At 36.5% G+C, this 25922-nt stretch overlaps 1 long non-coding RNA gene and 1 pseudogene across 7 annotated transcripts in view; one reads left to right on the forward strand and one right to left on the reverse strand.

Annotated features, from left to right (window-relative positions):
• The window catches only part of LOC119544993, a 73980-nt gene that overhangs the window by 21721 nt on the left and 26337 nt on the right, over nt 1-25922 (forward strand). For 2 of the 7 annotated variants that reach the window (XR_005218994.1, XR_005218998.1), the window contains exon 3: nt 14932-15031. The exons of the other annotated variants lie outside the window; for them this stretch is intronic. This is a non-coding gene — a long non-coding RNA (uncharacterized LOC119544993). The remainder of the gene's footprint in view (nt 1-14931; nt 15032-25922) is intronic. 7 annotated transcript variants of the gene reach the window in all.
• LOC119544991 lies at nt 10861-11538 on the reverse strand (annotated as a pseudogene).

The raw sequence follows: 25922 nt of genomic DNA on the forward strand, positions 1-25922 counted from the left end.
TCCACAGTGGCTGTACCATGTTACTTTCCCAACAGCAATGAGTAAGTGTTCCAATTTCTCCATATCCTCTCCAACACTGTCAGTTGCCTGTTTGTTTAACAGAGGCAATTCTAGTAGGTGTGAGATGATACCTCATTGTGGTTTTGATTTGCATTTCCCCAATAGCTAGTGAAGCTGAGCATCTTTTCATGTGCTTTTTTAGCCATCTGTATTTTTCTCTGGAAAAATGTCTACTCATGTCTTTGGCCCATTTTTCAATTGAGTTGTTTGCCTTTTTCTTGTTGAGTAGTAGGATTTCTTTATATATTTCAGATATCAAACCCTTATCAGATGTGTGGTTTCCAAATATTTCTCCCATTAAGTCAGTGGCCTTTCCACCATTTTGACAGAGTCCTTTGAAGCACTGAAGAATTTGATTTTGAGGAGTTCTCATTTATCTATGTTTTTCTTTCATTGCTTGTGTTTTGGGTGTAAAGCCTAAGAAACTACTGCCTATGGCTAGATCTTGGAAATCCCTACATTTTCTTCTAGGAGTTTTATGGTACTGGTTCTTTTATTTAGGGTGTGAGATAGAGGTCATCTTTCATTCTTCTGGTTATGGATATCCAGTTCTCCCAACATGATTTATTGAAGAGACTATTCTGTTCCAGTTGGATGGGCTTGGAAGCCTTATCAAATACCAATTGACCATAGAACTGAGGGTCAGTTTCTGAGCTATCAATTTGGTTCCATTGATCATTATGTATATCTTTATGCCAGTACCATGCTGTTTGACCACTGTGGCTTTATAATATGCTTTAAAGTCAGGAAGCATGATACCTCCTACTTCATTCATCTTTTTCAAGATGTTTTCAGCTATTTGAGGTCCCTTACATTTCCAAATAAAACTGATAATCAGCTTTTTCATTTATGCAAAGTAGTTTGTTGGAATTTTGATTGGTATTGTACTGAATCTGTAGATCAATTTTGGTAGAATTGACATCTTAACAGCATTTAGCTTTTCAATCCATGAACATGGAATGTCTTTCCATTTATTCATGTCTTCTTTGATTTCTTTTAGCAATGTTTTGTAATTTTCTGCGTACAAGTCTTTACATCCTTGGTTAAATTTATTCTTAGATATTTTATTGTTTTAGTTGCTATTATAAATGGAATTTTTTCTTGATTACCTCATTGAATAGCTCATTACTAGTGTATAGAAAAACCATTGATTTTTGTGTGTTGACTGTATCCTGCAACTTTGCTGAACTAATTTATTAGCTCAAGTAGCTTTGTCGTCATTTTTTCAGGATTTTCTAAATATAGGATCATGTCATCTGCAAATAGTGACCGTTTTACTTCTTCCTTTCCAGTTTGCATGCCTTTTATTGCTTTTTCTTGCCTAATTGCTCTAGCTAGACCTTCTAGCACAATGTTGAATAGCAGTTGTGACAGTGGGCATTCTTGCCTTGTTCCTGATCTTACAAGGGAAACTTTCAATCTCTCATCATTGAGTATGATGTTAACTGTGGGTTTTTCACATATGCCCTTTATCATGTTGAAGAGACTTCCTTCTATTCCTATCTTGTGAAGTGTTTTTTCAAGAAATGATGTTGGATTTTGTCAAATGCTTTTCTACACCAAGTGAGATGATCTTATGGTTTTTCCTTTTAGATTTGTTCACATGGTGCTTTACATTAATTGATTTTCTTATGTTGAACCACCCTTCCATACCTGGGATAAAACCCATTTGGTCTTGGTGTATAATTCTTTTAATATGCTGTTGAATTTGATTTGAAAATATTTTGTGCAGGATTTTTACATCTATGTTCATTAGAGAGATTGATCTGAAGTTTTCTTTTGTTGTAGTATCTTCATCTGGCTTTGGTATTAGGGTCATGTTGGCTTCATAGAATGAGTTACGTAGTATTCCCTTCAACTTTTTGTAAGAGTTTGAGCAGGAATGATGTTAATTCTTTTTTGAATGCTTGATAAAATTCACCTATGAAGCCATCTAGTCCCGAGCTTTTCTTTGTTGTTAGGTTTTTGATGACTGATTCAATCTCTTTATTTGTGATTGGTTTGTTGAGATTTTCTATTTCTTCTAGAGTCAGTGTAGGTTGTTTACCTGTTTCTAGGAAGTTGTCCATTTAATCAAGATGTCTAGTTTGTTGGCAATAGTTGTTCATAACCTCTTATGATCTTTTTTATTTCTTCAGGGTCTGTGTTAATGCACCCCCTTCTCATTTCCAATTTCATTTATTTATGGCTTCTCTCTTTTTGTCTTTGTCAGTCTAGTTAAGGGTTTTTCAATTTGATCGATCTTTTCAAAGAACCGACTTTTGGTTTTATGAAATGAGGAATTTAAAAATTTATTGATTCTCTCTATTTTTTTTTTTTAATTCCTCATTTCATTAATTTCTGCTCTAGTCTTAGTTATTTCTTTTCTTCAGTTTGCTTTGGGATTAGTTTGCTGGTCTTTGTCCCATTTCTTCAGTTGTTCAGTTAGGTTGTTGGTTTCAGCTCTTTCTTCATTTTTAATGTAGGTGTTTAGGGCTATACATTTCCCTCTCAGCACTGCCTTTGTTGCATCCCATAAGTTTTGATACATTGTGTTCTTGTTTTCATTCATCTCAAGATATTTACTGATTTCTGTTGCAAATTTTTTTTTGACCCACTGATTGTTTAAGAGTGTGTTGTTGAACTTCCACATATTTGTGTATTTTCCAGTTCTCTGTTATTGAGTTCCAGCTTCATTCTGTTATGATCAGAGAAAGTGGTTTGTATAATTTCAAACTTTTAAAATTTATTAAGACCTGTTATGTGCTCCAGCAGATGGTCTATCCTGGAGAATGCTCCATGAGCACTTGAGAACAATGTATATCCTGCTGTTTTTGGGTGCAATGTTCTATATGTGTCTTTAGGTCTAGTTCATTTATCTTATAATTTAGGTTCTCTGTTTCTATATTGATCCTCCCTTTAGATGTTCTATCTATTGGAGACAGTGGTGTGTTGAAATATCCCACTATTATAATAGAGTTGTCTATTACCCCTTTCAGTTTTGCCAGTGTTTGCTTCATGTACTTTGGGGCTCCTTGATTAGGAGCATAGATATTTATGATCGTTATTTCTTCTTGGTGAATTGCCCCTTTTATAAATATATAGTGTCTTTCTTTATGTCTTATAATAATTTTGTATTTAAAGTCTATTTTTTCTGATGTTAGTATAGCTACCCCAGCTTTTTCTGGGTTACTACTTGCATGGAATATCTTTTTCCATCTTTTCACTTTCAACCTGTATGTATCTTTGGGTCTAACTTTAGTCTCTTATAAACAGCATATAGATGGTTCATGTTTTTTAATGCATTCTGCCAATATGTGTCTTTTGAATGGGGGATTTAATCCATTAACATTCAAAATCATTACTTTAGAGGCAGTTCTTAAAATCCAACCATCTTATTAACTGGTGTTTATTAGTTTGATCTATTTTTTCTTTCTCTCTTTTTATCCTTTAAGTTACCCTTACTAATGCTCTTCATTTCTGCATCCTCCTCCAGACTTCTCTCTCCTGTCTTTTCTTTTCAGCCAGCAGCACTCCCTTCAGTAGTTCTTTTAGGGCTGGTCTCTTATTAACAAACCCTCTCAGCTTCTGTTTATCTGTGAATATTTTGAACTTTCCCTCATTTTTGAAGGACATCTTTGCTGGACAGAAATTCTTGGCTGGCAGTCTTTTCTTTCAGTATTTTAAATATTTAGTACATCACCTTCTCACCTCCATCATGTCTGATGAGAAACCAGCACTTAGTCTTATTTGGCTTCCCTTGTATGTGGTAAATTGCTTTTCTCTTGCTGCTTTCAGAATTTTCTCTTTCTCTTTAGCATTTTGACAGTCTGATTAGTATGTGCTTGGACTGGGTCTGTCCAGATCTATTCTGTTTCATGTACATTGTGCTTTTGGGATTTGCATATTTATGTCATTTCCAAGGGTTGGGAAATTTTCAACCATCATTTCTTAGAATATTCTTCCTGGCCCTTTTCCTTTCTCTTCTCCTTCTGGGACACCCATGATGTGTATGTTTGTGTGATTTGTATTATCAATCAATTCCCTGAGACCTTGCTCAAATTTTTCCATTTTTTTCTCCATTTGTTCTTTTCTCTATTTGTCTGTTAAAATTCAGTTGATCTATCTTCTACTTCACTGATTATTTCTCTGCCTCTTCAAATCTGCTGTTGTGCATCTCCATTATATTTTAAATGTCATCTACTGTGCCTTTTGTTTCCACACTATCTGTTATTTTTCTATGAATTCTTCCAAATTCTTCTTTATGTTCTTCTAGTGTCTTTTTAATATCCTTTATCTCTTTATACACATTTTCCTTCATTTCTTTGAATTGATTCAGGAGATTTGTTTGTACTTCTTTGATTAGATAGTCCAGACTCTGTGTCTTCTCTGACTTTTTGAGTTGTTCATTTGACAGGGCCATTTCTTCTTGAGTTTTAGTATGCCTTGTGATTTTTTACTGATATCTGGTCATCTGATTACCTTGATAGGTCTATTCTGAAGGTTGGTTTCTCTCTTTTGTCTAGGATTTAGTTGTTGCCTGGGTTTGTATTAGGGCACTGCTTTGAAAGTTGGTTTGTCAGGATTTCTCAGCCAAAACAGTGTTGGTTACCCATGCAGGGGTAGACCAGCTCCAATAGGCCTGGGATAAGGTCTGGAGAGGCTCTGAAAAGTGCTGTAATTTTCCCTTGCACTTTCTGGCCTGCCCAGCAGATGGCATTCTTAGGTGGCTCAATTTTTGTCCTCAGAAGCTGTTTAGCTCCTTGAGCCCTATGGCATCTGACCAGGCAGGGCTGAAACTGCAGGGTTTCTGTGCCCCCACTTCTTCACTGACCAAAGTCTGCTTCAGTGTGGGTCTGTGTCCCTCACTTTACTTGCAGCAGTATCTGCCTAACTACTTGCTGCTTTGGGGAAATATTTTTCCATTCCTTCCCTATTCCTTCATTTTGGAAGTTTCTCCTTGCTTCCCTTTTGTATTCCATTCTACCCTCCCCAGTGGCTTAAGTCCTGCCATGGGTCCCTGCAGGCTTGGGTCTCTGTGGCTGGATATAGGTGGGGATCTGTCTCACTGATGGGATAAATTTCATTGTCTTTGTCTCCAGTGGGAGGTGGGAGGGATTCTGGCTGCTGCCTCTGGGTACTTCCTGAGCTGCATGGGACCAAGTGAGGGGAAGGGAGAGGACCAGCCATTCTGGGATGGAAGTTTCCTAGCTAATATTTTTCTCTTTCTTTGATTCAGCTTTTGTGGGATTCTTCTCCTGTCTATGCCTTTCCCCAGAAGTCTACAAGTGAGAATTGTCCTTTTTTTGCTGAATCTCTGGGGAAAGGTTTTCAGTAGCTGTTTACATCATCCTGTTGATGACATCACTGGCCTTATATTTTTATGTCTTTAGTTTTTAATTTTATTTTTCTAGTAATTTATTTTAATGCATATTATGGAATTCTTGGTCTTCAATACAGTCACCACCATGGAGAGTTTAAGGAGCATTGATAGAGGGTTTTGTAAATGCTGTGAATCCTCAGGAGGAAGTTAAAATCAGCAATCAGTGTTCTCAGGTAAATTAAAAGACTAACAAGATAAGGAATATGAGGAGACAGACCAAGAAGTGTGTTTGGGGATCTATATCATGCAGGAGAGCACAGGCAGAAACTAAGTATAATTGCAGGGAAAGGGCAGTACTCAAAATTTCAAACTAGGCAAGAGACACAAAGAGAAAGCTAGGACAATATAGTATGTGGAGAAAGACATAAATGCTGGTTACAACAGGTCACTTAATAGTTCAAACAATCTTTAACAACTGCTGTATTTTAGCTTCTTTACAATCTGCTCTTTCCTTTTTGGTGTTGGTGGAGGAAAGCTGGCCGGGGCTACTTCTCTCTTAGTGAGATAGATGATCCAGCTTGTGTTCCCAATTTAATCAGAGATATAATTCTACAATCTAGAGATGATCACACACTTTTAAGTGTTCCTTTGCTGTCATTATCTTTGTGAGCATACTTTTTTCAAATTTTATATAGTATTGTATATTTTTTGTCTTGATTTTCCATTAAATATTCTATAGCAGTAATTTTTTTATCAATCCCAAAATGTCTCTTTGAAAATCTCAGTTGTAATGCTTACATAATATTTTTATTGCTCAGATAAAGCATGCTTTATTTAACCATTACCCTTCCATTGACATTTATTTGTTTAATCTTTTCCAGCTTTATACATAATGGTGATGTGGATATTTTTAGGTATAAATATTTTGTGTACCTATGGTTATATATTTAATTTAACTTTCTAGATGTGGAAACACTGAGTACAAGAGCATGGATATTTTAAATAATTTTTATATTTAGTGCCTGATTTTTCCATATATATTTTAGAGGTTACCATTTTAACTTCATTTTAAAATTTGATAGGCAAAATATTGAGTCCTTAGTGTTGCTTTAGTGTGAAATTTTTGCTTATAATGAGGTCAAATATTTTTTTCACATTATTGTATTTTTTTTGTTGTTAGCCATTCAGATGTCTTGCTTATTCTTTTATTGAGGTGCATTGGTCTTCTGGATGATTTGGAGAAAAAAATTTCAATATGCATCACTTCCATATATAAAGCTTATTTTAATTTCTAAGCTTGGTTATATGTTACAAAATCAAATATGAAATTACTCAAAAATAGTTATTGGACCATCTTTCATCATCAATAAAGGTATAGTCTCTATAATATTTTAAAAATTCACTCCATAAGAAATATTTATAGGAAATATTTGGATTTTATATTCTGATTGGAAATACAAATTCTAGTTACCCAACTGCTGCAGAAGGAAGTTTACACATCAATGAAAGTTAATTATAAGTTTCCTCTGACACAGAAAGGTGAAATGACTTTTCAATGTCATAAAACTAAAGAACAGCAGAATTGGGAATAGAATTCAGGTCTACTGATTCCCAGTGCAATACTCTAGTGAACAGACAACTATGATTTGTTGTGAAATAATAATTGCTAATTACTTTGGGTATTCCTTTTATCCTTAAAAGATCTAATAAAACTCACAAGTTCATAAAGGTGTTTCATCCAGTGGACCACAATGCCTTGTAAGAGGATTTTTGTTTAATATCATGTCAAATGAACTTTTAAAATTTGATGGTTTTAATAACAGTTGCAACTGAATTCTCAATATTAGGTGCTGACTTTTTGCCTAAAGTAGTGATAGGAGTGTTTAGAATCTCTCACCCCAAAATGCTAATACTTACTGTATTCCTACCTGCACCAGGCATTTTATGATGGTGTTTCACTTATTATCCATAAAATTCCAAGAGTTAAGAATTTAAGTAGGAACTGAAGCTCAAACTGGCCCAAAGGCAAGCATATCAAATGGGAGAGACACACTTTGAATTCAGATCACATCCCAAAGATCCAATTATTTCCATTACACTACAGTTTCTCCATACTAGCAAACAGCATTTTGTAGGCAACTTCTATTCTTAATAGCTATTGAATAGGGAGATGACAGAAAGGAGCTCAAATTACATAACAGATTCTGGGAAATACATTGAAGGTGTACAAGGTATTATTTAATCCTCACACTAACATTTTTATTACGCCCATTGTAGAGAGATTAAATTGCCCAAGATCACAAAACTAGTTAGTCATAGAGCTAACATTGAAAAGACATCTGTAGGATCCCCACAATTCAAGAACTTTCCTCAATTCTTTGACGTCCTCCATATTTAGAATAGTTTCTCCAAATCAAGGGGGGCATTTAAATTGCTGATAAGAGCTACCTCTAATTAATAGGTACATAAAGTTTTAATCTAATCCTCAATACCATTACTGGGCAATTTAGAAAATAGTCTTAGTTTTTTATTTTTTTCTTTAATATTTATTAATGGATGATTAGTGTTCAGAGTGTATCAACAACTATATTTAGAGTTTGGCTTATGTATCATCTAGGAAGGAGCCTCATAATTTTTAACAACTACTTCTAAGTAAGAAATACTGATGTGTTCTAACAAAACACTAATATTTATTTTTGAGGTTAAAGTTTAGAACTTCTTGGCAAATTTCTCATGGAAAATTCGTTTTTGAAATGTGATTCTCAAACTTTGGTGTCCATGAGTATCACCAAAGTGGCTTGTTAAATATACCAGGATTTGGGCAACTGAAGATACTAATTCAGAAGTCCTGAGAATGGACATGTGTGGGTTAGGCTTGCTTAATAATAATAAACTCACCAGGCTATCCTGTAGTATATAAAAATTGGGAAAATGATGCCATAGAGTTTATACAGATTAAAAGTTATTTATGAGATTGTGGAATGCCTTGGGAGTCAAAATATATTTCTCTGGGTGGCTTCAGTAGAAAGAAATTGTACATTGTTTTCTACTCAGTCTCGCCTGATTGATGATATCTCCGGTCCTTTGAAAGCAAAAACTTTTTAGATAGTTTAGCCAAAAGTTTTCCTTGTGGACTTTTAAATAAAATGTAAGTTTGGGTGCATGGCTACCATATTTTAATGTTTCTTGCTTTACTCACTTTCTATGTCAAAACAAATGCACAATTTTTGTCTGGGTGGCCCAGAGTTCCACCTCCTCATTGTTATAGAATGGTTAGTTCATATCATTGCCTGCCCTCAACTTTCAGATGTTGTGATGGTTAGGTTCATTTGTCAACTTAGCCAGGTGATGGTGTCCAGGTGTCTGGTCAAGGAAGCACTGACCTAACAATTACTGCAAGGACATTTGTGGCTAGTTGATAAACCAGAAGGCTGGTTTATTAAATCATCAGTCAATTGACTGCACCTGTGACTGATTATATCAACGAAGGGCATGAGAGAATTCAGTCAGCTGGATTTAATCCAATCAGTTGAAGACTTTTGAGTGAGAAAGTTAGAGGACTTTTTCTTCTTTGGCTAGCTAGCAAAGCGCTTCCTGAGAAATTCATCAAACACCTTCATTGGAGTTGCCAGTTCACCGCCTGAGTATTGAAATGTATATTTTCTTTCTGGTGGTTGTGTCTTTGCGTAGGTGGGATTGGCTGGTTATAATTATTAGAGGTAGTAGCCAGGTCGTTAGAATTAGTAGGGGCGTGGAGAGGCGGTCTGTAAAGAACAGTAGTGAGAAGTTTAGGCTAGTGCTGGTAGTTTGGTAGAACATTGATAGGCTAACTAGGCTGATGAAGAGGCTGTGGGTGGTGGAGTTGATTCAGATTATGTTATTTTTTGATAGTCAGGTAAGGGGGATTAATATGATTATGGGGATGATAAGTTTTAGCATTGTAGGAGGTTTAGGTTTTGGATGTAGTCTAGTCCGTAGGTATTTGAGACTATCACTAGGAGGGCTAGACCTAGTGCAGCTTCGCAGGCCGCGAATACCATGAGGATGATGGGTATTATGGTGGACAGTGTGTGATGGGTATTCAAGATTATCAGGACGCTTAGGACAAACAGGGATAGTATTAAGCCTTCTAGGCATAGGAGGGAGGATATTATGTGTGATCGGTACAGTAGCAGTCCTAGGAGGGCCATGGTGAATGCTAGGAAGATGTTGATATAGGTGGATGGCATATGATAATTACAAGCTTAATCGTAATTTAATGAGTTGAAATCATTTGTTTTGGGTTAAACTAATTATCATATTCAGTCCACTCTAGGCCCTTTTGGGATCATTCGTAAGCCAGTCCTAGCGCTAGGAGTGAAATAAGGATGAGGGCCACGATTAGTGTGGGGTTAAGATTGTTAGCTTGTAAGGCTCATGGGAGTGGTAGGAGCAGGGCAATTTCTAGGTCAAATAGAAGGAACGTGATGGCTACTAGGAAAAATTTTATGGAGAAAGGGAGTCGGGCCGGTCCTATGGGGTCGAACCCACATTCGTATGGGCTTGATTTTTCGGAGTAGGCATTTAATTGGGGTAGTCAGAATGCGATGGTTACGAGTAGTGAGGCTAGTGCAGAGTTAACTAACAGAGTGAAAATTAGGTTAATTGTTCTTTTCTGGGTCTGTTGTCGCAGCTGATTGATTGGAAGTCAGTCGTACTTGTTATACTAAAAGGACATGAGCCTCATCAATAAATTGAGACATAGAGGAATAGTCAGACTACATCTATGAAGTGTCAGTATCAAGCTGCCGCCTCGAATCCGAAGTGATGGTTAGAGGTAAAGTGGAATTTTAATTGGCGTAGGAAGCAGATGATTAGAAAGGAGGAGCCGATAATTACGTGTAGTCCGTGGAATCCTGTGGCTACAAAGAAGGTTGAGCCATATACTCTGTCGGAGATAGTGAATGGTGCTTCAAAGTATTCTGAGGCTTGCAGGAGAGTGAAGTACACTCCTAGGGCGATTGCGATGAATAGGGCTTGGAGCATGTGTTTGCGGTTTCCTTCTATTAGGCTGTGGTGAGCTCATGTGATTGATACTCCGGAGGCTAGGAGGATGGAGGTGTTCAGAAGGGGTATTTCGAGTGGGTTAAGTGGGTTAATCCCCGTGGGGGGTCAGCATCCACCGAGTTCCGGTGTTGGTGCTAGGCTGGAATGGTAAAAGGCTCAGAAAAACCCTAGAAGAAAGAAGACTTCTGATACGATAAATAGAATTATTCCGTATTGTAGCACCTTTGGTACGGCTGTTGTGTGATGTCCTTGAAATGTGCTTTCTCGTACCACATCCCGTCATCATTGATACATTGTTAGGAAGTTGGTGGTTAGGCTGGTGATCAGCAGTGCTGTAGAGCTGAAATGAAATCACATTACTAAGCCCGAGGTTATCAGTAAGGCGGACAGGGCCCCCGTTAGGGGGCATGGGCTGGGGTTAACTATGTGGTAAGCATGTGTTTGGTGGGTCACTAGGTATTGTCGTGTAGGTAGAGACTAACTAGGAGTGTGAATATGTAGGCTTGGATAAGTGCCACTGCGAATTCGAGGACTGTCAGTAAGATTAGAACGATGAAGATGATGAAGGCTATTGTGGGGCTGATGGATATTAGTGCTAGTGTGGTGCTTCCATTAAGGTGTATAAGAAGGTGTCCCGCAGTAATGTTTGCTGTAAGTCGTACTGCCAGGGCTATGGGCTGAATAAATAGGCTGATTGTTTCGATCACTACTAGTATGGGAATTAGGGGGATTGGAGTGCCCTGTGGTAGGAGGTGGGCCAATGATGTTTTGGTCTTGTGACGGAAGCCCGTGATCACTGCCCCGGCTCATAGTGGGATGGCTATCCCTAGGTTCATGGAAAGTTGAGTGGTGGGGGTAAATGAGTGAGGGAGTAGTCCTAGGAGGTTTGTTGACCCGATAAATATAATGAGTGAAACTAGTATTAGGGATCACGTCCGTCCTTTGGGGCTGTGAATAATTATTATTTGTTTTAAAACTAGGTTGATCACTCATTGGATCGAGGCAAGTCGGTTTGCGATCAGACGGTTGGGTGATAGGAATAATAGGGTAGGAAGTATCACAATAAGAATTACAATAGGAATTCCTACTACTGTGGGAGTGATGAAAGAGGCGAATAGATTTTCGTTCATTCTGCTTCTCAAGGGGCTAGGTGTTTTGCTGTGTTGAGTGTTTTGGGTGCTGGGGAGGCAGAGAAGTTATGTTTGGTAAGTTTGAGTTGTATTAGGATGAATACTGAGATAAATATTGAGAGGATAATAATGGATCATGTTGATGTGTCTAGTTGAGGCATTTCATTGAGGGGAGATTCTTCTTCACCAGAGTTGCTAGTTTTCTGCCTGAGGAGTTCATCAAACACCTTCATTGGAGTTGCCAGTTTGCTTCCTGCCCTATGGAATTTGCACTTGTGCATATCGACAGTTGTGTGAGACACTTTTATAAAAATCTTATATTTATAGATATCTCTTGTTGATTCCGTTTCCCTAAAGAACCCTAAGTAATACAGATGTAAACCATGGATGTCAATGCCAAGTAAAATTTTAAGAAAATAATTGACTTCAATATTAATAAAATGTTTAAGAAAGAGTCTAAATATCTTTTAGACAGAACCTCAGTGCCAAGACTCCAAATTTTTAGAGCATCATAAAATAGCTTTTGCTGAGCTTCATTTAGAGATTATGTAATATGCTCACATTGGGAGACATTATCAGAAACCTCACTACGTAACCCATTCTTGAGTTTTGTTGGCTTGAAAGATGGTGATGAGCATGTTGTTTGTGAAATAAAGTAACTTCTTTATGAAGCTATCCAGGAGTTGTCCTTTCAGGTATTAGAATCAGGGTGGTTGTTTTTAACCAAATAGTTTGTTTCTATATGGACACTGATAGTCATACAAGTTATTGGTTTCTCACATTGAGTTGGCTTCTAGAAAACTCAATGAAAGTTATTGCCTACTTTCTATAGGATCTTATGTGCTTTGTATTACTTTTTCTAGCCTTACTTTTTTTCCCTGTTCCATTTCATTCATTTTAGATGCAAAATGAAACTTCTTGCAATGTACATATTTAAAAGCCACCTAGATCATATGTTATGATATAGCGAAGGTAAATATAAATTAAGTAAACTAAAGTAATATTTAAAAAATCTTTGGTAATGAAATAAACTAATGTAATATTAAAAATATTTTCTGCATTTTATACTTCCAAATTAATTTAAAACACTCTTTTAAAGTAATATATTAGCCATGATTCCCTACAGTTATAGATATGTTCTTTCTAATATATATCACTATTTTTATAACTTAAAATTTCACAATATTAAAGTAAAAGAATATTTGTCATCAATTTTTAATCTGCTTTCAAAGAAGTATCAAAAGATCACTCTTAAAATACATTTTTAAAAATTACAATTGATTAAGAATAGGTTTTTTGAAAGTGGAGAGTGATAATGATTGTACAACTAAGTGAAGATAATGTAATAAACTGTTTATCTTGGGACAGAATATATATTAAGTGAAATTAGGAACCCACTACTTAATAAATCAAGCCCTCGACTTGAGACTTGCTCTTCTGAAATCTAAGGCTGTAAACGGGAGGCTAAGCCTTCCTATAATTATGCCTAAGAGGCACCTCCAGGGAACCTCTTTTGCTGCTCAGATGTGGCCTTTCTGTCTCTAAGCCCAACTCGGCAAATAAATTCATTAACCTCCCCCTGAAGGAGGGACATGAATTCCAGGGAAATGAATCTCCCTGGAGATGTGGGACACGACTCTCAGGAATGAGCCTGGCCCTGGCAGTAAGGGATTCACTAACAGGGGGGAAAAGAAACGTAACAAGTTGAGGTCACAGTGGCTGAGAGATCCCAAATAGTGTTCAGAGGCTATCCTGGAGGTTCTCCTATGCAAGCTCCAGTCAGACACCCCAAATGGCCACAGTATGCCATACCCTTACCAAAAGTAGTCCTCAAATACCTAGGTCCCTACCTGAGAGCCTATAAAAGATTCACTCACTAAGTTTTATCTCTCAGAAACTTAAATCCACCAGAGTGTTTCTATGCCAGACAAGTCCTAAAAAAAAACAAAAAAAAAAACAAAAAAACAGAACAGGTTTCTTCACTAAACTCTGATGAAACACACTCAATAAATAATTCATAGCCATTGCTAAAAATTGCTTATTTTGAAACGATTCACGATAAGTGCCCTAATTTAGCAGGACTACTCCTGTATCCTTGAAAGTACAGGCCATATCACCTGGATAAAACAGGACCAGTATTCTCCCATGGGGTGGGAGTGGATTAAGTTTAAATAATTTTAATGCAGAAGAACTTCATAAAGGAAGCTGTAATGTGTAGGTACGTGCCATAGTAATTAAGTATTTGCATAGTTGACTGCAGACCTTATTAAGCAATGTGCCAAATGCCAGGCTGCTTTGCATAATGGATACGGGGGACAAGTCACACACACACCAAAGTAATGGCATACATTAATACAATTTGCACAGTGTGTGTCCTTCATGCAGGCTGTAGTGACAAATATCCATGCCTTTACAAACTACATGACATTACGTTGTTTAGTCCTCAGGGATTTGCCTGCCAATTTACTGTCTATCATTTATTTTCCATCGTGGTGTGTATGCTTTGAGTGATCTTAACAGAAGGTCAGAGCCAGTGAAGTTTTCTTACCAAACATTTTTTGTCCCCCTGTCTGGGGCTTTGAGTGGTTTGCTTTTAAGGTTTATTGTACTTCATTTCAGTAAATGTCCCAAGGAGATTCAGATTAAGTCCTAGGACCCAGGTCTTCCATCATGTGTTTGCTCTATGTGCTGCTGTGGTTTCCCCAGTTCCCATTTCTATAAATAACTGTTGAAACATTTGTAGCAACACTTTTATTGTCTTTAACCTTACCTCGCCTCACTTTTAAGGTTCTTGTTTAAAAAAACAAAACAAAACAAAAAAAAAACAGAGAAAAGAAAGATGCTTTTCTCAGTGTCTCCACCCTGGAGGCTGGTGGCTATAAGCAGATGGGCAGCCGTTCTGTAATACTGCTATTAAAACCACATCCCTGTCCCCATCAAAGTCCTCCTAACTCAGACTTAGCCATCAAAGTAGAGGTAGCTGACTGATGGTTAAATAGCGTATCACCAGAGATCAAGATGCAGTGTTCTCAGTACATAAAATAACTTTGCCTGTTTTAAGCTCAACAAGCACAGAAAATTATCTTTTCCTCCATTTTTACTTCTAAGCCAGAGTTTAACAAAGGACTTTTACAAAGAGACAGATTAAAACATCACTGTACCATCTCAGGTTTTAGTCATCCGATAGTGAAATCGAACGAGTGCGCACACAGGGGGAGGGCACTGTGCCTTTCCAGAAGACACAAACCTGTAATTTTGTCGAAGGCACTCAATTACAGCTCTGTGATGGGGCACTGGACATTCACACCAGGTCTGCTCTGCACACCCCCAAGGCGCCAACACCTGGATGGTCTTTTATCCTTTGCCTTATCGTTTCCAATGTCATATTTTTAGCACCTCACAAAGCCGACCTGCTGGGCATCCACCCCTCCTACTTCACTATCGCTCTCCTCTCTCGTTTGAGGCGGACAAGCACTGGTGTAGAAGCGGAATGGTAAGCCAGCTCTGGGCAGAAGCCTACACTGTTTCTTTACTGACTATGCAAATATTCTGAGCTTGGCTAGAACAAGAATCAGAACAGAGGAGAGAGGAAAGACATATATGCTCATATTTGGGCCAGATTTCAAGGCATTGGGTGTGGTACTCATTTAATTTGGGAGGAATAGCAGCATGATAGACAAGTGTTTTGATAAAACCCTTTGAGGCATCTTTATGTGAACATACGGAAACAGCACTACCTGTGACTAGACTACAGTGACGGGTGGAAGGAAATTATTTTTAAATACACTAACAACAATTATGCAGCATGAATTCTGAATTGAAGAGATGTTATTGGATTTTTCAAAAACAGTTCTCACTGTTTTTCATTCAATCCATGCAAGAAATGCAGCTCTCAGTTATAATCTATTTTTCGACATTTTTATTAATAGAGATGCTAAGTTTATGTCTGAATGAATACAGAAAGCACAAAAGAAAATACATTTGGCCTGTGTTCTCCAAATTATCAAAGTACTGTCAACTTATTTTTATGAAAAAATTGTATTCTTCATCATGAATTTTTTTATGTGATTTTGAAAAACACCCTCAAATGTTCAAAGATATTATGTCTATTGTTTCCTCTCATTATCAGTTGGAAATATAATTAAGTTTGGGCTTGTCTTTCATAAAGATACGTTATCTCTTTCCCAATATGCTCTGGCCTAAATGATTTGTGAGCATTTAATTATTTTGGTAATGACTATACCAATTAGTTTATTATGTCAGCATAAATCCAGGATTTTTTAATTCCATGATCTGCTAGCAGTTCGGACTGGCTTCTTTCCAGATTCATTCCTGGGCCTTCCCATGTTTAGCTCTGTAATACAGATGCTGACACCTGCAAACTAATTTATCAGGGTCCCTTACCAATTAGTTTCCATTTATATTTGGGCAGTGAGAGGCAGGCAGTAAGGAGGAGGGAAGGGAGAAGCTTCCTTCTGTCTTGGCTTTTGGCCGCCGTCTCTGAGAGTGGCTGAGTGTCTGCTGTGGTATCAGGCAGTTCTTCCCTCCATAGTACCAGGCAGTACCTGCTGTGGTGCCAGATCCTGCCTGGTGGCCCCAGCTCCTGGACTCCAGTAAAACCACTGCTTCCCTTGATGCCCGAGGGTGGCAGTGGCTTCCTACTGCTTATCATCTCTGGTTTGCCCCACTATCCCCCAACAGCTCATCCAACATCTTTGTAACATATCCTGTGGCGTGGACATGGGATTTCTCTTCAAGAGAAGCCGCTGTGGGGAGCTTAAAGACTGACAGCTTCCTGCTGCTGTACCTTTGGATACACTACAGCCTTCAGGCCACACTTACCTCAAATTGTTCTCATCCAATGATTAGTGACAATAGGATACTGCTCACAGGTCATTCCTACACATTGCACAACTGCTGTCTGATGGGCAGTATTTGCTCTGGGGCTCCGCCTTGGCCTATCCCAGACTTTTCCAGAACTGTGCTGTGGTCTGAGACTTTACTTACCCAATTCTCCATTCTTTTCCCTTCTCTTACTATCAGCCTGTGCTGTGATCTAAAAGCTCTCTCCCCCTATTCCTGCTTTTTCCTTCATGGGCTTTTCCACTCATCAATCTCTTGAAGATTTAATCCCATCTTGGCATCAGTTTCTTGGAGGATCCAAGCTACCACAATCCCCATATCAATTCTTTTCTATTGAACAACCTAGCTTGAATTCTGTTACCCTGAGGGAACTTCTACTTATAATTCATGCCAAAAGTTTATGATGTTAACAAGTTTTATATAGCCTTTGGTAAACTAAATTAAGCTCTACTAAGGATTATCTATTTTGCTTATGGTTTTAATTTTAGCCAATAACAATCTGTGTCATTCTTATAGTCACCTGAATGAGCAGATGGACTCCCACTAAAATTTTGGTTTGAATGTCCCAGACTCTTGATGCCACACACACACCAAGAGGGTATGAAAAAGTTTATTTCCTACATTATGGAAGCTGTCTGGGGAGAGCAGGGCAGGCCTTCCAAGCAGGTACAAAATGGCTTGAGAGAGCAGGGAAAGGAGAATGGCTGGGGTTTTTATTGTGGCTAAGGGGTGATACTGGGGTGAGGATTCCCCTGGTCCACAGACAGGGGCCTGTGTGGTTTCAGTCTCCTACCTACATCAGAGAAAGGAGTATCCAGGCTTTCTTATCTGCTGCCCAGATACGAGGCACAAGAGGAAGAGGGAGGGATGAGGCTTAAAACCTGCCAATAGGAAAATATCAAAAAATAGTCAGACTGTATTAGACTCATATATAGTAGGTTCTCAATAATTATTAGTTGAAGAATAAATGTAATTTTCTTTACTGCAAGTCTTTTGAGTCTTTAGTATTACAATGTTTATTGTGAATCTAGAAGAAAGAGGACATAGAATTTTTCAAATGCACTTTTTCATAGAACACTTTTTTTTTGTAGAGAAACTTTGGGGTATTCTATGCAACACTATTTGGGTACCAGCGATATAATTTTTAAGCACAGTAATTCATCACCTTGAAAATTTGTTATTTCTTTTCTAACTAATAAAGATATAGAAGATGGAATCTCAGAGCTTATTAGAATTGGGGAAGGAAATAGTTTGTGTTGAATTGATTTTAGATGGTATTGTGGGGAGTGACTGAGTCTTTAAAAGAATGGAATGTGGTCGGCTCAAAGGAAGGAAAGGAAAGAATTATATGCTAAGTGTCTTCAGTGTGCCAGGTAATATGGTAGGCTTTCCCATAATAGCATCTTTGTCTGACTTTGAAACCTTTTAATGAAAGCTGATTATTATCAAGACAAACCATTTGATGTTTTCAGCCACATGCTGTATATTTTGATAAGGAAAGTGCCATCTTATATTTTCCATGGGGAAATTTTTTCTCTATCTTCACTGGATTTTGACTTAATTTCTTTATTACTATTACATGGAAATTCTTTTAAATATTTATTTAAGTATAAATAAGTCAATTTTATCCTGCATGTCCTTTATGAAATGTGCTTTTGTTTGTTCTCTTTTTCTTCCTCCTTTAGAAGCTGGTTATAAATTCAGATTAAATACATTTAAGCCTTTGGTTTCCTGAAGTGTATCTGGATAATAACCTCTCTTTTCCTTTCTTGAGCTCCTTTTTGATTTCTTGTAGTTTTCTTATCTTTATACGTCTAAACTGAATTTTTCTTATAGATTAGAAGATGGCAATCTGCTATTTATTTACCTGTATTGGTTAAAACAGTTCATCACTAAGGATGTGCTACTTAAAGGTTAGAAAATGCTCAACATCCTTCTAAATAGCTGTCTGATTATAAAAAGTCAACAATCAAAATTAATTTTAGGCAACAGTTCATGGCCACTAAAATAGATCTGCAAATGAGAGGCTTCCAAGCAAATAATTTACTTTTCCATAAAGTTTTCCCATCTTCCTTTTCAGAAGTCATAGATTTCCAAAAAATCATTAATTTATTCACTTTCCCATTTTCTTATTCTTAAGTGAAATCGATTGAATGACTCTTTTGATATTATATTATATAACTACTGGGATAGAATATTCATTTATTCATTCATTCATTCACTCAGAATTTATTGGCTTCCTACTGTGTGCCAGGCATGGGCCAGGCGGCTGTGAATCTCCATGTGATAACTATGACCTAGTCCTGCCAATTTTCCAATGGAATTCTCATATGCAGACCATTTTATTGGTTCTCTTAATATTGGTTTGGATTCCTAAGACTATATTCTTTTTAACTCTACCAAATGCTTCCCTTATTCCTAGATTGGCTGCTTTTTATGCCATAGCTTTTGCCTGCATAGTAAGATGTTCTCCCATCAATGTCAGCTATAGCCTGTTGTGCTGGTTTGGATGTATTATGGCCCCCAAAATGCCATGTTCCTTGATGTAGTCTTGTGGGGGCAGACATTATTAGTATTGATTAGATTGTAAGTCTTTGATTGAGTGTTTCCATGGAGTTGTGACCCACCCAACTGCAGGTGATAAGTCTGATTAGATAATTTCCATGCAGCTGTGGCCCTGCCCATTCAGCACAGGCCTTGATTAGTTTACTGGAGCACTATATAAGCTCAGACAGAAGAACTGAGCTTGCTACAGCCAAGAGGGACACTTTGAAGAATGTACAGGAGCTGAGAGAGGAGCTGCAACTTACAGAGACATTTTGGAGATGGTCTTTGAAAGCAGACTTTTGCTCTGGAGAAGCTAAGAAAGGACAAATGCCCCAAGAGCAACTGAGAGTGACATTTTGAAGAGAAGTTGCAGCCTAGAGAGGAAAGTCCTGGGAGAAAGCCATTTTGAAACCAGAACAGATGCCAGCCACATGCCTTCCCGGCTAACAGAGGTTTTCTGGATGCCATTGGCCATCCTCCAGTGAAGGTACCTTGTATACTTTATGACCTTAAGACAGTAACTGTGTAACCAAATAAACCCCCTTTTATAAAAGCCAGTCCATTTCTGGTATTTTTCATCACGGCAGCATTAGCAAACTGGAACACCTGTCAACAATTTTTTGAAGCAAATACAAAAATTTTATCCCTCAAGAACAATAGCTTAGTTTTAATTGGTGGAACACAGTTTGCCTTTCTTCATACTTTGTATCCAACGATGAAGATTTGGTTCTCTTTTCGAATGTGCTTGTGCTCAGGAAGCTTGCTGGGAGGTTCTGTAAAGGCCTGTCTGATCAAGTGGATTAGTGAATCTAATGAGGCATCATGTAATGGAGGAAACGTTACAGCAAGAGTCAGAATAGTAAGAGATGTGGTCTCATTTTAATACTTTTTATCTACAGAATGGAGTTAAAATCTGCCCACACTACTTTAAAGGAAGGATCAAATGAGGTAGTATATGTGGATATTATAAAAATTAAAGGATCAAACTAAAGTTTAATGTGCAAAGCACATTCTCAACTGGGGATAGCAATAAATCATTATGATAAGCCTGTGAGGTAGGTGGGAGAGTGAAAACTCTCATACAGTTCATGTCTGGCACAGCCAAATTTCTAACCAGTCTTCTGGGATCACTGCAATAGTTTCTCCTGTTATCACACTGGGACTTTAGTATCAGGGACTTCAAATAGCTTCTAATAACTGTGTACTGGGTTTGTGTTGTCATTTTCATGTTTCCTATTTACTTCCATTTTGTAGGACAGAAAGGGCTGATAATTCACTCGTCAGGATTACTTGGTTGCCAGCCCAATTTAAAGATGTGTGGAACAAGGGAAACTATTAGAAAAGATACAGTTAGTGATTGAGGACAAAGCTACTAAATGGCAGTGACATCAATTCATATTGATTCTCTGTCTATAAAATGCCGATTATAAAACACAAATAAAAATGTGAAATGGCAGGTTGCATTGAAGTACTTTGCTGTTCTCTAAGAATGTAATTATTAATACTGCGTTTAATGGGTAATACTTCAGATTTGTAGGTAAAAGTGGTTTTGCATTTCTTTTTCAAAACTAGTAAAAAGTGTGTGTAGTTTTCTTCAGTCATTGCTTAAGGAGTTCATTGATATTTTAGATTAGACACCATAAAGTGTTGTACAACATTTAAACAATTAGTGGCTTGTGCCTTTGTCAGCTTTTATGGTTAGATTGTTTTCTTCAAAAGCTATTTCTAATTAAGACACCTCTTTTGATAATTGGTTTCTTTGCCCAGTGTCTTTCTTCCAAACACACAGACAATAAAATGAACATATGAATGTATAAACAATTCAACAAGAAGTCTACAGTAACCTAGTGGATTAAAGGGATCAAAGCCACTACTATTTCCGTTGGAACACACCTCCGAGTTGACTTTGTGGTTCAGTTTGGCTCCCTCTGCTCCTATGGGTAATACTGAATAAACTATGAACATTTTGTTGAGTTAAAGGAGAAAAGGTCATAGGTGGATCTCACCCTCATGGAAGGTTATGGGGCAGAAAGAAAGAGTGTAGCATGAAAAGAATATCATATGGGAGTAGAAGGAGTTAAGGAAGAAGAACCTGGGGACACATAAATAGATAATTTGATGATGCTTTTTATTTAATCAATGTATCTAATATATAAAAATTAGCAAGTGATATTTATTTTCTAAATATCATGGCAGTGTCTTAGTAGTTTCCCCTAGAAGTGAGTAAAATTAACAAAATAGGTTGAGTATAAATTACTGTTACACTGAGTCTAAATAAATTAAAAAAAAAACTTCTAAGAAGTTTTTCATTTATTTTTTCTTATATGATACAATGATTTAAAAGGTAGGCTTAAAGCATAAATTTATTTCTATTTCTAGACATTCCATTTGGTCATGGTATTATTGATCTAGTATAGTATATAAATAGTAGGTAGCCACTGATCAACAATAAGAGGCAATGGCAAAAAGCATAAAGGATAGTCATAAAGGATAAAAAATAGGAAATAAAGCTTATAAAACTTAATTTCATTGCAAATTAAAGTAACCAAATATGAGAAAGTACTAGAAATATGAGCACTTTTGAAAAGAAAACTTCACATTTGAATCTGATCCTCTCACTGGAGAAAAGATATAGATAGCTAGCTAACTCATAGGGTTTGGTGAGAATTCAAAGTGATGTTACAAGTGTAAAGTGCTTTGTAAACTAAACTGCCAAATCAGTGGATGGTGCTGTCATTGTATGAGAACTCTTTGAATCAAGTTGTGAAATGAGATTTGTCTTTCTCCTTCATGAATAGGGAATTCATTCTACATTTGGATGGCCAGATTGAGTTTACAGACATGGAGAGAAAAACATTCCTCTGCCCTAACAAATGAAGAGTGAGGTCATATCTGGAAGCTTTTCATCCATGCAGACAGCCCATGGGGGGGTTGGGTTTGGCAGGAGACTGAGTCAGGAAGCATATTATCTTTGTGCCAGTAACTTGAACACTTTTCTTTAACTTGTCTATGGGTCTATCTTTTCAGAAACAGATGTCTGGACAACTGGGATCCTTCAGCTAACTGAAGCATAAAATTCAGGAGATGGGAGGGTGGTGGTTGTAACAGTGGTCAGATCATTCAACCTGTCAGAAAAATATGAACTAGGCTGAGACAAAAATGCACTTTATGCTTGAATAATTTGGGGAGTGTTGATTTGGCCTTCAGTAATTCAAAACAAGAAATATTTTATGAATAACATTCAGCAGAGAAAGTATTAACTGCTAAATTCCAGTATTGTTGAAATGTCAAAAATATATTCATGACATATTTAAAAGTGCTGTGTGCCATTAAACTCCTATGCGAACAAAGGTATATGTCTTATTTTATAATTTGTGGAAATATAGTAAATGTTTTACTTGTCTTGGCAAAGTATATCGAGATCTTCTAGGAGGTGATAACTGTATTTATTTTATTTTCATGGGTGTCATTACACTTTGAGCAGCTGTGACATTTTACTGCTGGAATAACTCCTTCCTGAAATTATTACTGTAAATTGAAGTCCTATTTTCCTGCCCCGAGAGTATTCTTAATATTAATAGTTGGTAATTAGTCTGTCCTTTGGAGAGCCTCTGAACAGTTTTGAAGAGCATCCTGTACATTTAATCAGGAGAACACTTTCTCTAGAAAAGCAGCCAATAAAATAACTGTAAAAATAATTGATTTGTGAGAGCTTTCACTAATTACTTATACCATCTCAATTTTGTTATTTTTAAAGTACATTCTTTAATATCATAAGGCTAACTTTTTAATGTTTTTTTTTTTTTATTTGGCTATAATTCCTTCTTGAAAAACTGAGTTTGGAGAAAGCGCAAGATTCTTACAGGTGCAAAACTGATAATTAAGTTGTTAAAAACTATTCTTTTAAGGGTAGAAATGCATATGAAATATTTCCTTTGGAACCCACAATCATATATATTTTATTTTATCTGTTTGTTTCCCATGTGGAGGATATATAAGTGGGCAAGTTTTACTTTTTTGTACCAATGTGGGTACTTGCAGTCAGGATTTAGGTAGCATGTTTTGGATGTAGAAAGCAGATATTACCAGAGCTATCAATTACGCATAGTACTACTCTTAAATATCTTCATTTTGTTTTGCTTAAATCTTAAAGATCTCCAAGTATTTTTACTTAATGTTACTTTGCAGTTTCCATTCCATGTTGCCATGAGACCTAGGAAATAAATGTACACTTGCAAAATTTCATTAACTTATTTTATGTCATTGAAGAAAATTGGCTTTGTAATTCAGTACAATTTTATATAAATTCCCCTTCCAAACCATTGCTGCTTGTAACAGTAAACTGAAGCTCAACAGTATCTTTTCATTATGCTCTGAAGTAAAATTTTGTTCCAGAGGACAATGTAAGGTGATGACAGGTTACTGAATAGAAAAAAATAGGATACTGGGCAAGAAATAAGTGATATTTAAACTTATCATATTAGGCTAAAAAAGTGGAATTCATACTTGACTATGGATTAAAATAACTTTTCTTAAAAATAAAATTACAATGTTGGTAAATTGTTTTCCTCATTTCCATATAGGTAAAATGTAATATGCTAGAGTTTAGTATTATTTTTTATTTTTCTTCAGGATGTTGTGTTTAACTGCAGGCACCGTATTTATTTTTGGCAATTTCCTTTTTTTCCCCAGCTGTACTACATTGTTATCAGTCACAAAATTGATGATATTTTATCGAAATAAATTTTGGGGGTCATTTTAGTGCTTTGCTTTCTGTAATTATGGTTCATAAATATGATAGGTGCTTAGAAAATAGTCTCATTAAAATGGGTAAAAATAATTAAAATGCACACCCTACTTAAACCTTAATAGGTCACTCAAATGCATGGATCTATGCTCACAAGATTGAGAATATACTTTATTTAGAAGAATAAAACATAATAATAGAGTCTTCTGTGAGGTTTTATTACAGAAATTTAAAAGATTTTGCTAAACCAATCAAGCAAACTAACAAAGGTAGAAATCATCTAAAACTTTTCTTGAAGTTACTGCCAGGTATATATTACCAAAATAGGTTTTACTGTGGGGAATAAAATACACAGGCTATGTAGTTCAATGAAAATTCTACATATTGTTTCATTTATACCTAACCATTTTAATAGTAACTTATTTTTGTAATAGTTAATATCTCCTGGATATGAGCCAGAGAGAGGGTGATTATGGTAATATATTCAGTTGCTAAATAGGCTGAATATTTCCAAGCTTCCAATGATACAGCTGTTAACGACAGTGGCTTTGCTAGTTAATCAGATGTTTTGCCACTGGGGATTGCCCATGCGTATCGAATCTGACAGAGGCTTCTGCTTCACCTCAAATGTAATGACACAAGTGTGTCACTTGTTAGAGACTCCAGGAAAAATGCACATGGCATTCACCCTCAAGCAACTTGAGCCTGCATCTAACTACCATTTATGGTATGATAAGTCATTCTTTAATTGAATAATGATTCAAGAGTGAATGTAAGTGTTTTGCATATTTAATAGGATATTCTTTTCTTTTGTATATGCTTCATTTTGAGCTGTGGGAATTTTAATGTCTAGGAGCACAGACAACATCATTTAAGAAACTTAGTTTGATTTGTTAGTATTTCCCAGAAGTGGAGATGAAAACTCATTTGTAAGTAAAATGTAAACTATATTATTCATGTCTTCCAAGCCAAACTGCCATGAGGTGGGAAAAAATAATCTAGGCTTAAATCTATTTCATAATATTTAAAATATTATATATTTTAGTTTACTTTAATTTTAGTTTTTCTGAAAATGTGTGCCCATTACTTAACCTGAGGGATGCTTTAAATACACACACTGATGACCTTTCTATATTGAGCAAGATTGGGTTGTTGGTGTGGTATATCTGATGCATTGACTTTCTGCAACAGATTTCAAGGTTGTGAACAACAACAACAAAAAACGACAGAAGTTGCATATTGTGGGTTGGCACTGGGAACAAGATTCTCCAATTTCAGTAAGATCAGTCAGCTTCCAGAATACTGACTTGTGACAATAGAAGGGATGAATCTTTGAGTTCAGGTCTGTCCTAAGGAGGGAGGAACAACGCTGGGGCAATCAACACTTTGCTGTGGTACAGCATTTGCAAACCCTAGGTAACAAACCATAATCCAAAGCCGCAAGAGTACCAGCTGAGGATTTGTTAACCACATGGAAAGAGAAACATTTCTTTAAACATACTTTTGAAAATCAAGATTGAATGTTCATTTTGAAAAATGAATCTCAGTTCTGTTTATGACTAATCAAATGGTATTACCATGCACAACACCTCAAATTTTAAAACAAATCTGAAATGAGACCAAAAATAGTTCTAGGGAAATGATTTTCTACGTTTTTGGGATATTATTGATGAAATAATGCATCTTAAAAATAGCCCTATAAGACTATAGGACAAATCTCATCTACAAGAGTCTCTCTCTCCTTTCCATCAGTCAGATTGATTGCTGTTAGTGACCTGTTAGTCTCTCCTGGGTCTGCATTATTCACAGACTAAGCCTTATGCAGACATAACTAGGTCACCTTAATTACCTGTGAAAATAAGGTGTACTTGTGAAAGTTTCACAGTGATAATTATTCCAAAATGCCAAAATAGTACATGCAAACCTTTGAGGTGATGCTGAACATTATTGCACAAGCAAATCAGTCAAACCAAAGTGTTCATTTTTTTTCCAATTCTCCAATATTCCTCAAAACCATTGTTTTTAGCTTAATAAAAATAGTCCTTACCAAGCAATACATTGATTGTATCTGTAGAAATTTGTTTGGATTTTTTTTTTTTTTTCATTTCTCTCAATTCCTTTGCAGTACTTAAGAAAATCAACAGGCTTTTGCAAAGTAACAAAAGAAAGCTAATCATATGTATTGTTTTATTTTTTTAATCTAAAATGAAAGCATGGAACCTTTCCG

This window comes from Choloepus didactylus, chromosome 9 (assembly GCF_015220235.1).
Source record: "Choloepus didactylus isolate mChoDid1 chromosome 9, mChoDid1.pri, whole genome shotgun sequence".
Classification (NCBI taxonomy): Eukaryota; Metazoa; Chordata; class Mammalia; order Pilosa; family Megalonychidae; genus Choloepus; species Choloepus didactylus.